The 15,760-nt window shown below is 47.7% G+C and overlaps 1 protein-coding gene across 1 annotated transcript in view; it reads left to right on the top strand.

The window, feature by feature from the left end:
• Positions 1 to 15,760, top strand: part of IGDCC4 (immunoglobulin superfamily DCC subclass member 4) — a 95,654-nt gene that overhangs the window by 18,360 nt on the left and 61,534 nt on the right. The window lies entirely within an intron of this gene.

Raw genomic sequence — 15,760 nt, 5'->3', positions numbered from 1 at the left:
AAGTCTCTGGAGCCGTGAAGCAGAGCACGGAGTAGTTATCCATGAAGCAGGGTCAGGTCCATGTGAATGTAATTTTTACACTGTTGTATGCTGTGGGTCTCATGGGTGAGTGACAGATGCTGCTTTTGTTTTCAACTTCTCTAGGGCTAAATCCTCTGCTCTGTCTGTGGGAGTTTTGCTGCTGACTTCACTAGAATTAGGGCTTTTAGGATCTGCTGCTGAGATCATGTGAGCTATCTGTTCTTCCCAAGTCCCAGCTTGTAGAGGAGGTAGGATGCAAAATAACACAAAAGTTGCCCTGCATCCCAGCTAAGACCACTACAAAACAGTGTTGTGAACAGCAGCCTCACTGGAGTCGCCTTGAGTTGTCTTGAGCTTGCAGCACTGCCAAGCTTGAAGGTCTTTGAGAAGAGGTGGGACTGGAGATAGGGACAGCCCCGTGGTGTACATGAATTGATGTGGCAAAGAGCTCTTGGGGACCGATTGGCATTTACTGCAGCAGAGAGCTGGGGTGGTTTGAGATGTGGCTGCTCAGAGCTATCTGCCCGTCCCTGGGGTAGAAGGTACCAGCTTGGTAACGCAGGTAGCAGGAGCAAATGCATGTCTTCCTCTTCCATCGCTGCCTCGAGCAAGGCACAAACCTCTGTTCTTCAGCATTCACGTCCTTTTAACCTACAGATATTGAGTTAGTTGCAAGCCAGTGCACTGCCTGAGCAGATGCACACTGAATTTAGTAGCTTGCTTAGCAATAAGTATCAGCAAGATGTCAGAGAGGTTAGGCTCATTACTAGATCTCATTAATTCTGTGGAATACCCTGTAGAGAATATATTAATATTCTTATTCTGTTGACATATATTAACATATATAATAGTTATGTAATTGTTACTAATAATTATGGTAACAATAAGCTGCTTCTCTTAGACAATAGCCAAAATGGATATTCAGAAGCCCCTGTAGGTGCTCTTAAATCACAGCTGATGGACAAGAAGGTGCTAGTGTGTGTACAGTGTGGTGAGAAGTGCCAGTTTTCTGCCTGGGAGTAGCGTGAGCCTGGAGGCCAGACTTCCCAGGTACAGCTGAATGTGTTTGTCTGTGTGGGTTGGTTGGGTCAGGCAGTTCCTGTGCTTTTAGCTGGACATTACTGTTCCCTACCCCGGCATTCAGTAGCAGCACAGTGATTTGATGTGTGCGTGCTCCTGTGCTGTTGCAGTGACGCACAAGTAAAAGGACATTGCTTCAGTCACCTTCAGCCTGAAGTGTCAGTTTGGGGAAGCCCATTCTGCTCTGCCTTGCAGAAAGACCAACGTCAGTGATGGTCTTCTCTGGAGGTGTCCTTTCTTAAAGCGCTCTGACTCCAGGCTTTTCAGATCACTACCCTAGATGAGATAAAGCTCTTGGCTGTGCGTGTTATGTTTGCCTATATAGTTGCTACCCTACTAGGCCAACTCTTGCCATTAGTTATAACAGACAACCAGAGGGTGCCCTGATTTTTAGATCATTAAAAGAACTCTAAGACACATGGAGCTCGAAAGGTCCTGCATTAAAATGTGTTCTTCTGGTTTCTTAAATACAAAGACTGCTAACAAGCACACGGAGACCCACGACAGTTACAATACAAGGCTTTGCTCAAAGGGTACGGCTCTTGTTGGTTTATTGGAAAATAATACCCTGGGGCATATCTGAAAGCCAGCTACAGGGTGCCAAACCAGCATGATGATGGCAAAGAAGTAATATTCAGGATTATCCAAAGAAAGATTAATTTTTCAAGCCAGCTTGTCCTGATGCAAATTGTCAACCACTGTGTTGCAATAAAGAGTAGAAATGACTAGATATGAAATGCTGACTCGTCAAGGGGAGGCATCTAAAGTGCTTTGTGTTGCAAGATTTCATGAAAATGTTTTTGAAATGTTCTGCTGCATTTACCTTACAGAGAGGCCAGTTCTGCCAGCTGGCAGGTGCTCTCGGCAGTGCATCGTCCTGGAGATGTTCAGGGTGGAGCGTGTGCGCTAGAACATCCAATCTGCCTCACAGGGGTCAAAACAGGGCTGTTCCCAGTAGTGCCTTTTTGTTTTAAAATAAGTACATTTAAAAAGGCTTTGTCCAGTGCAGGTATAAAAGTCTCCAGCTTGGTTTTCGGTCTCTTTTTTCTGGGCAGCAGTTCCAAATCACTACCTTCCCTGGCAGGGGGATGGCTCTCTAAAATGTATCTTAGTGTTCCTGGTCTGTAGGATCAATGCAGGTTGCATTCAGTGAACGTCTCTTTCATTAAGTTCGTATTATACAATATAAAGGACATTTTTCTTCCTTCTTAGTGTGACTCCATAGCTCTTGTTGTTGTAGTTACCTTGCATCTGGTGCTCAGTTTTACGGCTCCTGTTTCCTTTATGAATTGCTCTTTCCGCTGCTTCCATCGTTATCCTTACCTGGTTTGTTTTTTTGTGTGTTTTTTGTGTTGTGTTGGGTTTTTTTTAATAGCCTGTATTAAGGTTGCATATTCTTTGCAGCAAGGATCTTGGGCTTCATTTTTATTGTGTGTTTGTGAAGCATCCACTGCAGTTTTGCCTTGATCTTCAAGCAAGACCACCCCAAGCCGAATAATGCAGCCTGCAGTCCTTATCCTGCTAAAGCTTAGAGGTTCTGATTTCCATGTTTTTTGCCAAGACCCTGCTGGGCTGGGTCCAAAAGGTGAATTCAGATACCACACAGCTTTTCCAGAACTTTGTTTCCAGCTTCAGTCCTTGCATCCTCTTCCCTTGGTCTAATTAAAACCCGCTGTAACAAATGCTGTGCAGCCAGCTGCCGTGCTTTGGCAGGTAGCAAACACAGGGCAGTGAAACCTCCAGCTAATCCATCCATGCTATGAAGTCAGAAGAATCTCGTTAATTTTTAAAAAGCCCTTGATGCCCACTAATCCAAATCAATTTTCATTTCTTTCATAAAGTCGTGCTTCCATTTAGGCTTCAGCTAAGAATTACAGCTAATTTGTTCGATTTTATAACGGTATAATTGAAAAAGTGATTTTAATGTCCTGGCAACCATATTCCCTTTCTTTGGTTGTTAATGAAAGAATCCATTAAAGTTAAATGATTTGGGCACAGATTCAAGTTGAATCGCCTGAATATTCTAGGGGAGTGTTTCTGACCATCTGCTGCTCTGTCATTGGCGTTTGTGTTGTAAATGGGACCGAGAGAAGGACTTCACAGGTCTTGGTCGAACCATTAAGCGTAAAATATCATTTTAATTTTCTGATCTCAGTGTAAATAGTGGAAATACTCGGGAGAGTTGGGACTGTTCTGGTCTGTGGTATCCTGCGCTCGTAAATATCGCTGCTGAGCTGTGCTTCCACGTCCTTTTCAGGGGCTCTCATGGCTATTTGTATTGATTACAGTACATCATTCAGCGGCGTGTTGTGAGTTCCTTTCGATGACAGGCAAGACAAGTGGCAGCAGAGCCTGTGAAGGGGAAGGTACATGTGATGGAGAGGTGTTTCTCCCGCTGTCTCGAGTCACATTCGTTGTTTCCGTCTGCTTGCAAATGGAGCAGCGAGTCCTAGTGCAGGGCTGGTGAGCGTGAACAGAGACAACTCATAAATTAGAGCAGCGGTTGTCATCGCCTTCCTTCTTTGCTGCTGCTGTGTGGGGTGACTTAGGGCCGTTGGGCCAAGCTGATGCTTGGAAGCACAAGCCTTGTATATCTGAGCACACAGAATCAGAGAATCACAGAATCAGTCAGGTTGGAAGAGACCTCTGGGATCATCGAGTCCAACCGTTGCCCTGACACCACCATGGCAACTAGACCAGGGCACTGAGTGCCATGGCCAGTCTTTTCTTAAACCCCTCCAGAGATGGTGACTCCACCACCTCCCTGGGCAGCCCGTTCCAATGGCTAATGACCCTTGCTGAGAAGAAATGCTTCCTAATGTCCAACCTGAACCTCCCCTGGCGAAGCTTGAGGCTGTGTCCTCTTGTCCTATCGCTAGTTGCCCGGGAGATGAGGCCGACTCCCACTGCGCTACAACCTCCCTTCAGGTAGTTGTAGACTGCAAAGGCAGAGTCAACGGGCTCGCATCCTCCTCTCCCCGTATCACGCTCTTCCTCCTTCCTTTGCTGCCGAGCTTCCTCGCCGTCCTTGGTGACGCACGGCACGGCTGACCTGCTGGGAAGCAAAATGCACAGTGAACCAGGCCATGAAGTCCGCTGGGGATGGCGCTGGCTCTCACCGGGTTTGAGCCCGCGCCTTGGGGGTGGATGAGTCCTTGGGTCCTGCGTTAAAGCTGGGAGTGTGTCCGTCGTGTGAAGGGTGGCTCCAGCAGCCATCCCTGCGTTGCGACCTCAGGCTGCTTATCACAGGGTCAATATTTACACCCTCAACCAGGGTGGCTCTCCATACCCCTTTCAACAGCCTTGCAGTGTGAAAAAAATAAAATAAAATTATACGTGGTGTCTTCCTTTGGAAATTACAAAGCGTAGCCCAAGTTTCTGGAGGCCTTTAAAACGAGGGGGGGGCAGGACAGGCTCTGCCAGTTTGCCCCAGAGCTTTATGCTGCATTTTGCATCTAAAAGTTTGAGTTGCAAAGGCTGCAAATTATCTGGTAGAGAGGGTGAGATTTACTTGCCAGGACGTTTGGCTGCTGGTTTCAGACCTGCACTGGGGACCCTGTTCCATTCCTCTGTACATTGACTTTTCCCAAGGTTTGAAATTGGGTGTGATGCCTATTTTTTTTTCTCCGTAGGGTGGTGAGAAACTGACAGCTGAAATATTCACTCTTATTCAATTTAATGTATTTATATTTGTATCTTTGGAATATACAAAGCCACTGACTGAGGGGAAAAGAGTTACAAAATACACTCAGAGTTTCAACTGTAGCCCACAGGTGAAGGATCTTTGTTTATTTTATTGGGTAATATTAGTTTCTAGTTAAGAGACTGTTCTCAAGAGGCACAACACTGAAGCTTGTATCACATTGCGTACTTTCAGCTTTCTCAGGCACGGAGAGATGAAAGCATATCCTAAAAACATGCTAAACTTAAATAGTTCAAGTGCAAAACTAGGTAACATTGTGACAGGAGAACTTGTTTCAGACTCTCCCGTGTTTGCAGATCAAACATCTATGTGACGCATGAAATAAAATCAAGAACTTCTGCATCAAACAAAAGGAAAAGTTGGTTTCCTTTCCAACATCAGTGAAAAATGCAGGAAGCAGTTATGTGTTTAAATGTTGTCTGTGAAACCATGCAACTCGAAGCCAGTCATTTTAGCGTGATGTGGTCCTTTAAAATGGCAAATATCAGGGCTTGCACAGCTCGGACCGCTGCTCGGCAGCAAAATTACAGTCACCACGGCAAATGGGCAGATAACAAAAATAGCATTTAATAACTTTCATTAGAGTTAGTGTTTCTAGGGCTTTGGGGCTTTGCTCTTTCAAATCATTTACATAATTTGCAGGTACAAGCTGCTGTGCCAGACTGTCCATCTGACTCTCTGATCAGAGCGTATTAACGCACTTGTTTGATGGTCTGTTACCAATAATTACCTCGGATTGCATTAGGAGCATTTCCAACATTGCAGCTGGTCTGTATTTTTCACTAAGTGTATTTCAGGGCCCAATTACAGGACTCTGATGTGTTATTGTTCCAGTGCGCTTGTTCAAGCTTGTAATTTTAATATGCCTCTACACTGTAAATTGATGAATGCGGCCCCAAGGCTCTGTCCTGAGTTTCCCGTGCATCCCGTGTTTGCAGCAGCTTCTGCAGAGATCGTCTCAGCTGTTCCTCATCGGCTTTTGAAGAAGGGAAGATGACAAGTAGGAGATGGAGCCTTCCTCAGAGATGTTTATATGTCACAGCCTGAAGTTTGGTGTGCTGTGTGCTTGGTGTGGAGCAGGTGGGAAAGGGACAGAAACAGCTCAGCCCTCCCTGGGTCAGGCAGTGTGGGGGATCGTGAAGAGGTTTTCAGTGATTTTAGTGTTTAAGTCACTTTGGCACTTTAAATAAGCGTCCTTCAGTGCAAGGGAGGCTGGTATACTGTACACAGGGACAGCTCCTGTTCTGCTCTCAGTAGTGTGGGACACCCTGGGGAGAAGACCTGAAAAAGGCCAAGTTTAACAAGTATAGATTTTGGCCTCCTCTAAACTTCTGCTGCTTTTTCAGAAGCCTTTCTGGGGTCAGAGAGGAGAAAACACAAAGGCTTAACCTTCATGAAAGAGTCAAGCACTTTACCGTTACGATTGCCATTGACAATTCAACATGATGAATAAATTATTACTGCTATTGATTTGTTTCATCTTTCTGGACCATTTGTTTGCAGGGAACGCATCAGAATAGCACCCATCTCAGTGAAACTGAACTCAGTCCTGGGAGCTGGTTTGTGTTTATCCCTGTCTGCAAGGCACCACGTATAGGTACAGATAAGATGCTTGTGCAAACCTGATGCTTGTGCAGAAGCATGAGAGCGTTCAGTCCTTCCTAGAAATTGGTTGATACTTTACTGGGTTGGAGTCTCCAGGGTTACATCAGCCATGGGTCGGTGGCTTCTATGGTCTTGTGTGGCTGTAATAAGCAGCTGCAGTTGGCTTCAGCGTTAGGAGCATCAGAAATGTCTCTAAAAATACTTAGATGGAGACCTTTTTAGCTGTTTTGTTTCTTTGATGCCTCGTATGTTATATTTATGCACAAAGATATTAATTTACCCAGGGCTGTGGCAGCCTTTGCTTTTATCTAAGTGAGTCTAGTCATTAACCTATTTATCTTAATTACAGCTTTAGATAATATCAAGCTTTTCAGGTATGGCCTATAAACAACAATGTGGCATTGCATGAGTTTTAGATATGTTTCTTTCATGCTATCCCTTCTGCTCTCTTGTTTTGAACTGGGCATTTGAACAGAACAAAGGCGAGAGGCTCTCGCCCAGCATCGTTCTTCAGGGAGAGTTGCATTTGGAGCACGCTACAACAAATCGATAAATTATGATTAATTTAACTTTTAAATGGAAGGGCTTTGTATACATGTGAAAATATAATAATGGACGACCATGAAGTGAATGGGTTGGATCGATGTCGCAAAGCCACAAAGCCTCGTAAAGATTTGTTAGATGCAAAGATCTTTGTAATTAAGTGAAGTAGAGCTGTAGGAAGAGGGTATTTTTCTGCTGGCAGCATACTCACTCCACTGGTCTTGGTGCAGTAACTGGGCTCCCTTTTGACCTTTCCAGGGATGCACAGCTCTCCTGCTTGGACAGATGTGGTTGGTAGGGCTCAAGTATGTTTGCTTCCATCTGACACTACTCAGAAGGGTGTTTGGACCATGACCCCCTCCTAAAGCTTTAGAGCAATGCATGTCACCCTGAGAGCATATTACAAAATATTTCTGTGTAAAATGCAGTTCTAGAGCTGTCTGTAGCTGTTGGGAGCGGCCTAGGCTGTGGGATGGCCAAGCCTGTGCTCGGCAGCCAGCTCCAGGGCATTTCCACTGGGCTGTGCCTGGACAGAGCTGAGCTTGCCCTGCCAGTGCCCATCCTGGGGCCCGATGTGTACGGGGACACGAGGGGCACTACTGCACACCCGACTCCGAGCTGGGAACTGACCATGACCCTGCGCTCCTCCCCTGCAGCTCGGTCTGTGCAGGGTGTGCAGGGATGGCTCCTGGCACGGCCTCGTGCCCTACCCCTTGACGCGGGGACGGTGTGACAGCCTCTCAGTGCAGTCTGTTGCCGCACGCGGTGCCGGTCTGGCACCCAGCTGCTCATGAAAGGCTGGGATCTGCTCAGTGACAGGGGATGATCTGAGAGTCCCTGGCTGCCAGCTGGGTAAATATTCCTGCAGCAGTGGGAGACTCTGCATTATTAAATAACCCATCTAGCTTGCTTATATGCGGGATCACGGTAAGGCCTGCTTCCCACTGGCGAGCGCTGCTCAGTACTGGAACCGCTCTGCTGCGCGTCGGTGTCAAGTGTTCATAAAATGGTCTTTCCAGCAGCACTGGAGATGGTTTTAGGAGCCTTCTGTTCCAGAGAGGCTAAATGGAGGCTGAAGGTGTCACATTCTTAGCTTGTTCATGTTGCCATTACAAGGTGGCAAGTTCCAGTAACATCTGGAAACTGGGAAGGGAATGCAGGGATCTTGACCCCTCAATCTCACAGGCCTTGTTACAGTTGAGTGGAAGAATGTTTTGTGTTTTATTGTGCCACGGGGAGGCTGAAGACCTGAATGCACGAGGGGATTTAGGTGCCCAGCTCCTCCAGTTCTGCTCTCAGGGCTGATGTTGCTGAGCACCTGGAATGCAGACTTTGTCAGAGACCTCCATCCAGATTTCTTTCTGGGTCACCACTTGCCAAGTGCAGTTGCCCTAAAAACAGGCTGAGACCAAGCTATTGACTTTTAATTGTCAATGCATAAAGTTTCCAAGAAGAAAAAGGGCTTTGTGTTGCTTTAATGGGGACACACTGAAGTACAGTCGCTCTTTGAATTAGACAATGAGAACGTGAGGATTTTCTACAGCTCTAAGAGCGTCTGAAGAACATCGGCAGAAGGTTACATTGAGCAGAACAATGGCACAGTAGTTGGCTCGCTGAGAGGTAGGAAAACCCTTTGGAAGTAGTAACTCCACTTTTCTTCAGTGCTGTTCACTCCTGATTAAATGAGATTAATTGTGCTGTTGAGTTCCACGAGTTCAGCATCCAAAATAAATACATAAATTAAACCAGGCAACAGTGCAGAGGCTCAACTGCACTTTGAATTCCTGCCACCTCCTGCGGGATGCGGAGGGGGGAGAGGAGCCCTTTCCTCTTACTGCCTGATATCCCGCAGAACACACACGACGACCGAGCGCTCTGCTCGCCTCGTCTGAGCCGCTTTCCTTGCTCCCGGGAAGGTTTTCTTTGGCTGCAGCTCTGCAAGGTGCACAAGCCGGTTCCAAAGTGCCAGATGTGTGTGGAATAGGAAACGCGCTGGCCGGGCTCCAGGCTGTGGGACCTGCAGCACAACAGCGGCTCCCCAGGAAAATCTCTGGCTGCCAAGAACTAGAAGTGATGTCAGCTCTGGAAGTCTGTCAGATTAGAAACCCTTGTACTTTGCTCTCTGTGAAGTATTAATCTCCCAAGGCCTGTGCTGTAATGGGTTCTGTCTGGCTCGGCACAACTTTGTTTGTTTTGGGCTGGAGGAGTTTGAGGGGTTTTGTGTGAAGGCACTGGAAGCTGTCGGTGGTTTATCTGCTTTGGGTCTTGTCCTTGAGTTGATCCTGGGGCCTCACTCTGCTAAGATGGGCCTCTCTGGCCTTGAAGTGAAGGTCTAAGCCTTGTAATTGCTGGCCCGGGTGTTTGTGGGAATGGGCTGGGGTTTGTAGGAATGATTGTGCCTTGTCATCTCGTATGTGCCTAAATCTCTTTGTCTTCCCCCAGCTGAATCAGTTTGTGGAAGAGAAGGTAGTACATCTCCTTCAAATACTGCCTTTTGTCTGCCTTTGGGTGGTGGCTTGGTTGGTGACAAGGTTGTGGCCATGCTGGGGAGCTGTTGGGGCTATCGTAGCACCAGCCAGAGAAGAGCCTGAGCTGTGCTGCGTTGCTGGGATGGGTTTATCTGCTGAGTTGATGGCAGTGCTGCATTTGGAACTGGGACACAGGCTGACCGGCTGAACCTCCGTGACAGTGCTGTGTGTCCACGTGGTGATGTGCCATTCAGGAGCAGACGGTGAGCTTACTCACAGGCCTTGCTCAGGGATTGTGGATCAGCTCATTCCAGTTGTGCTAGGTGCTGTACAAAAAAAAAAGTCATCAATATGCCAGTGGCTTACACAGAAACGCACCCATTTCGGTTTATGCCTGTATGTTTTGGTTTTAAAGTAGTGATTAAAACACAGCTCCTCCTCTGAACAAAGCCATTTGTCTCCTGTTGAACAGTAACCTTTTATTTGCTCATGCTGTGTAACAGAGCTCAAGGACATGTTTACTGCTGATAGCCAAAATTTCACCAGGACAAGCATCTCCCTTGTCTAGGTCTTTCCTCCTTGATTGAAGTGGTTAAATCCCAGGGAAGGGAAATAACCTTATATACAAGGAGACAAGTCGGGTTTGTGCTGTTCTCAGCTGTGGAGTGCAAGCTCCCAGCAGATCTGTGGGCTTGGAGTATTCAGTGTCTTGGATGTGAAAACACCACTCTGAGGGTCTTGTCTCTGACCAAGTAATTTCATTGTCAGGAAGCTGTCAAACCTCGCTGGGCTGGTAGCTCACACTTCACCTGGTTATTTATAGTTCTGAAATTACAAAACCAAGACGATGATTGATTCTTTTTCCCCTTTGCTCAGTGGTGAGTTGTGTTATTCCTGCCTCCATTTGATACCAGGGAGAGGAGATCCTAGGAGTGGTTTTTGGCTGTACGTTGCGACGTGGGAAGGGAGGTGTTGGCTGGTTTAACGTGGATTTTGAGATGCCTGCTTTGGATCTGGAATCAAGCCTGCTGCTGGCAGGGGCTGTGCTCCCGTGGAGGGCAGAGGACAGCTTTGTGCCTTGAAGATTTTACAACCTCTGTTCATCCAGAATGCCCTGGGTTTTATGCCACTCCATGGGAGACTTTTTCATTTACTTCACTGGACCTGGACACCGGAGGTGGATGGATGGCTGTTGGAAGTAAGGAAAGAGATGGGAAAAAAAGAAAATTGTTCTCCTGGGCTGTTTTTGTGCATAATGTAGCCTAGGGATTAGCAACACGGGAGAGAGTAAAAAAGCCCTGCAGAGCCCGAGTCAGGAAATATAATTTTCATGGGAACAAAATGCTTTTAACTTGCTGCATCAAAGACCCTTCATTTCAGGGCATGCTCTACGATTGAATACATCTGCATTCCCCAGAGCTCTGTGTATGTGAATGCACATATATGTGGTATGTATCTGCATGTAAGTGTGCATTTGCATATACATTTATCATCTCAAGGCTGCTACTGTCTGTCTTGGAATAGCTCAGCAGTTTGCTGGGCTTAGTGGAGTTTAGTATGAACTCTGCTGGTTACCTGGAACTGGATGGGCACAGACTGTGCTGTTCCTCTCTCCTCGCAACTCACCACTCTGCTTTTGGCCCCTTTTCCCCTCAGAGAAGTATTTTGAGATGTTCTCAGTTGTGTTGGGTTGTTTCTGGGTAGTTGGTAGGCAGGCAGGTTTGTGTGCCGTAATATACAAGTGAATATAAATTCACTTTGAATGTGTGTGTGACGTTGCTCACTGTAGGGCAACACTGTACAGGGTTCCCTGGCCTCGATTTAGAGATCCATGAGCTGAAAACTTCCAGTTCCACCATGCTTTGATCCTCTACATCCAGGAGGAGCCAAAGGCAAAAAGCTCTAGCTCCAAAGCACAAATCTGTAGGTAAAACACCTGCCTTGAATGTGGAAAGACCTTCTGGCCATCTGACTGGGAAGCCCACCTCTGTGGAGTTATCGGTGTCCGTTGGAGTAGCTGTGTTTGCGGTGTGAGGCACGTGGCTGGTCTGGGTAGTCTTCACTACATCCATTACAGCATTACCTCCGGCACGTGAGAGGGTGAAGGTGAGCAGGAGGCTGGGTGAGCGTGTGGCTGTGTGTTTCACCAGGGTCGTATCCATTTCTGTCACTATACAGTGAAGAATGGAGGTTGGAAATAGTCGACAGCTTCTGTAAGCACTTAACATTCCTGATTTCATTTGTCTTTGATCTCACTTGGAGTAATTTTACTCTCTTCTGATCCTTTCCCTTGAAGGGGCTTTTATCTCATTGTCAGGCTTGCTAATTTAGTGCAGTGTTTTGAACCAGACCTCCTCCTACGTTTCCAGAGCCTGGAAGGTATTTTTTCCTTAATCAGGGGGTGTTTATACACTTCTTTGAACACCTTAGGACAAGAGTCATAGTGGGGCTTTTTGCAGTGCCAGGTCCTGGGCCCTGCTGCTCCAACCTCTGTATGTGCAAAGGGTCTGTCCCCAAAATCTTGTAGTATTTTGGGGCCAAAGGGGCAGGAAAGAGGGCTGGATGATTCGGGGCAGGTCTGTGCGTACCTGCCAGAGCAGCTTGGTGTCAGTTGAGGGGTTCATTTGCCCAGCTGGAAGTCCCCCTGGGCTGTGTTAAGTGACAGACAGTGATGGGTTGTCACGTGCGTTTAGCCTTGTCATGGTCTTTTGCCAAGTGTTCAGTTTGAGCCCTGAGGATTGTGAGTACATCTGGGTTTTTTACTTGGCTTCTTGGTCTAGAAACATTTTCAGTGCTCCTGGAATAAAGGGCAGTGGTTTGAGTACAGTCGTAAGCTCTCACCATCGCGTGGAGCCTGGATCACTTGGCGATGCAGTAGATGCTTGCAAGTAAAAACATATTGATACCCCAGAGGTTGATTTGCTTGTAAATGGTTTCTGCTGTTACTGGGTGGATTATGTGGTTGGAACAGGCTTCCAGGAAAGGAGTGACTATTGCTCTTTAAAGATACTGTGCAATCATGTGTTTATTGGTGTGAAGGCATCAAAGAAGGCAACCTCCTCCTGTCAACATGCAGTGAGATGCTGTTGTTATGACCAGCTCTGCAAGTGCACCACGTATTGATGATAGACCCCTCTGGTTGCTCGTGGAGGATCCTTTGCTCCTGGTGTTAGTGTGTTCCTTGGTGAGCGTGCTCCTGGGCTGTGGCAGAACAGTCACAGAATCACAGAATCCCAGAACCAATCAGGTTGGAAGAGCCCTCTGGGATCATCGAGTCCAACCATTGCCCTGACACCACCATGGCAACTAGACCATGGCACTAAGTGCCATGTCCAGTCTTTTCTTAAACACCTCCAGAGATGGTGACTCCACCACCTCCCTGGGGTCGCCTGTGAAGTCCAGTTTCAAATGCATTTCCCTCCAGTGGTCATTTCTTCTCTTGTGGTATAGCAGAGAGAGACCCGAACCAGACTGTCCGGCTTGGCGTGGGTGAGCTCTGCAGTCCGGCGCCGAGTCTTGTAAATGGCCCTTTTTTCTCTAAGGTACCAACCAGAAGCTAGGATCCAGGTAGGTTTTGACTTCAGGGAGAGGAGCTGGGTGATATTTAGGGGTATAGAAACATCATCAGATGTTTTTAGAAAGCAAATACTTCTTCTGCTGTGGTGCAAAGTATGGAGCTGTCTGTTCTTACTCTGCTGCGAGTGGGTTGAGTTGATTTTTAAGGGATTGAAGTTTGAGAGGCTGATAATCACCTCTTACCTACCTGGAGGAAGCTGCACTGCAGATCTCTGCTTTATTCCCAGCTGCCTCAGCCAGCCAGCCGTCCCCTCGTGCTTCACCTCTTGAAGAGGAGGAGTATTTTCAGCAAAATGCCATTTGAATTGCTGTGTGAAGAAAATAGAAAATAGGACAGATATACAGACTGTTTCCCCAAGTGATGAGCAGGAGTGCCTGGCACGGAGCAGGAGCCCATGGAGAGTATGGAGGCAGGAGGACAGCCCGTGTGTGTGGTGGCAGGGGGATGTGGGATGCCCAGCATGCAGAGCTGGCTGATGCCACGTGGCTGTGCCCACCCAACCCTGCTGCGTTACTGGAGGGTCGGTGTTGAAGGAGGAGAAGAGTAGGCATGGGCAGCGTTGGTGCCTGTGGTGCTGGTGCTGCGCAAGAGCTGTCCAAGGCGTGTTGACGTGTCGCTGCTGGCAGTGACGTGTAAAGCAGGAGTTGAGGGGGAAGATGCAAAGAGAAAGGTGGAGCCATTGGTTAAGAGGACTGACTTGTGACCTGTGTTAATTCCCTGTCTCCTCAGTTTCTACTTGTGCTTTCTACTTCTTCTGCTTGTGCTTTCTACTTCTACTTGTGTTTCTACTTCTGCACGTGTTTGCTGGGAACTTGCTCTGTGCTTAATTTCTCCCTATTTTTTTTAGCAGCTGTCTTGGATGGAAACCTTTCGATGGCAGTGTCTTTCCAGAGCATTTGGGGCAGCCTTTCAGCTTCATATTCCCCTACTTCTAGCCTCCTGCGGAGCCAGTGTGTGAGTTTTGTAGCTTGCTGTGATCCTCAAAGGACTAGTCTTTCCTAGGAGACGTGAACAGGCAGAATTGCCCTTACAGGAGGGCATTTGGTGACAATCCCTGCGTAGTGGCGTTCCTCAGCTTACTCCCTGGCCTGAGGGGGTGTGAAATGGGCACCTCTGCATCCTGCTGGGGTTTGGCTTTGGGGGCTGGGAGATTGTTCCCTGGATGTCCTGGTGAAGATGGGGGTACTTGGGGCAGGGTCTCTTCTGTCCCCTAATGATGGCAATCAACAGGCAGGGGACCGGTAGGATTCTTGTGTAGTCTCCTCCTCGCTGAAGGGACACAGCTGGCCAACATCAAGTTCACGGTGGCCATGCTGCAAACCATCAATGAGGGCAAACCTGATGAGTTCCCATCACCACGGGCTCAGGTGGGCACCGAATCAGCCCCGCACGTGGGCAGGGCTAGGCCCTTCCTTTCAGGGGCACCTGCAGTTTCCAGCACACGCCTTGAAAGAATTCCATCTCCCCACACGTGTAATTTTGCGTGTCATTGCCCCTAATTGCATGCTTAACATACACTCTTTTAAAATGCAGCCCTTTTATCGGCAGTAGGTAGTAGCAGGTTTAATAGGGTGTTTGAATTCCTATAAAATTAATCTGTAGCCTTCTGCGATAGGAGACGGGCAGGGAGCCATGTGGTTCATATCCAGTGTTGATAAACTTGTTATAGAGGCAGGAAACATTTCTGATTGGAGCAGTGACAAAATAATTTGGAGCGGAGCCATAAAAAGAGTGGATGGTGATGGTTTGAGCACAGCAGAGATTGAAATTGCTGGTGTGTGGAAGCAGCGCTGCCAGCTAACATTGACTTAGTGTCTCTGGAGAACTCTAACGGCAAATGCATTTTATTAATGGCAATATTCTTTTAGGAAATGCTGAGCCTTGTTTCAGAGGTGGAGCTCTCCTATGAGTGTGTGTGGGTTTGGAAATGGGCCAGACCAAGACCTGTTCAGCTTAGCTTGCTGCTGGTCGTTGCTCTGGCCTCTGCCTGCAGCAGGCAGGTTGCCTGATGGCATGTTCTGGGTAAGACATGATGTGATTGTCCATTTGCAACTGGAATATCCTTTTCTAGTGGGGAAAATGCATCCATCCATTTTCATTCTGTATTCAGTTATATGGGATAAAACGCTCAGAGACAGCAGGTCACGTTTTTAGCTGTTCTTTTGTTGTCTTCCCTTTGAAATGAGTCTCCCAGTACATCAACACCAGCAGCGGACACTGCCTTTCTGAGTTCCCAGCTGGGCTCCAGCTCTTATTGCCAGTTCACCGTGTTGTAACCCATCCTACGTCTCCTCTGAAGGAGTTTGCTGCTTTGCTCTCTAGATCTTGAGGCCTTGGCTTGGCCTTGTTGCCGCTATGGAGAGAGCACGGCTCCAACCAAGTTGTGATCGTTGGCATCGGGGTACCAAGCTGGGCTTGAATATCTTTGCTTGTGCTTAGCTGTCTTGTGGGGGTTGATCAGCCTCAAAGGAGGCTCTGGTGTACGGGCAGGGGAGGGGAGCCCTCGCTTCTCGTGGGCAGTCGTGGCAGGTGAAGGAGAGGTTGGGGCTCTTCCTGCATCTTCTGTGCCTGCTCTTGCTGTCACTTCACCTTCTTCCAGTTGTTCTTCAATCCAGCATGGAAAAAGTAAGTGTGGGTAGAAGGGGTGGCTGCTGGGTACTGTGATGGATGGCAGAGATGTTGCATGTTGTGCTTGCAGCCCCAAGGATGTGTGATGGAGGGTGTAGTGGACAAGTGTCAGGGGAGGTGCTGGTCACCTAAGAG

This window comes from Nyctibius grandis, chromosome 11 (assembly GCF_013368605.1).
Source record: "Nyctibius grandis isolate bNycGra1 chromosome 11, bNycGra1.pri, whole genome shotgun sequence".
Lineage (NCBI taxonomy): Eukaryota > Metazoa > Chordata > Aves > Nyctibiiformes > Nyctibiidae > Nyctibius > Nyctibius grandis.
This window is presented reverse-complemented; position numbering and strand designations above follow the sequence as displayed.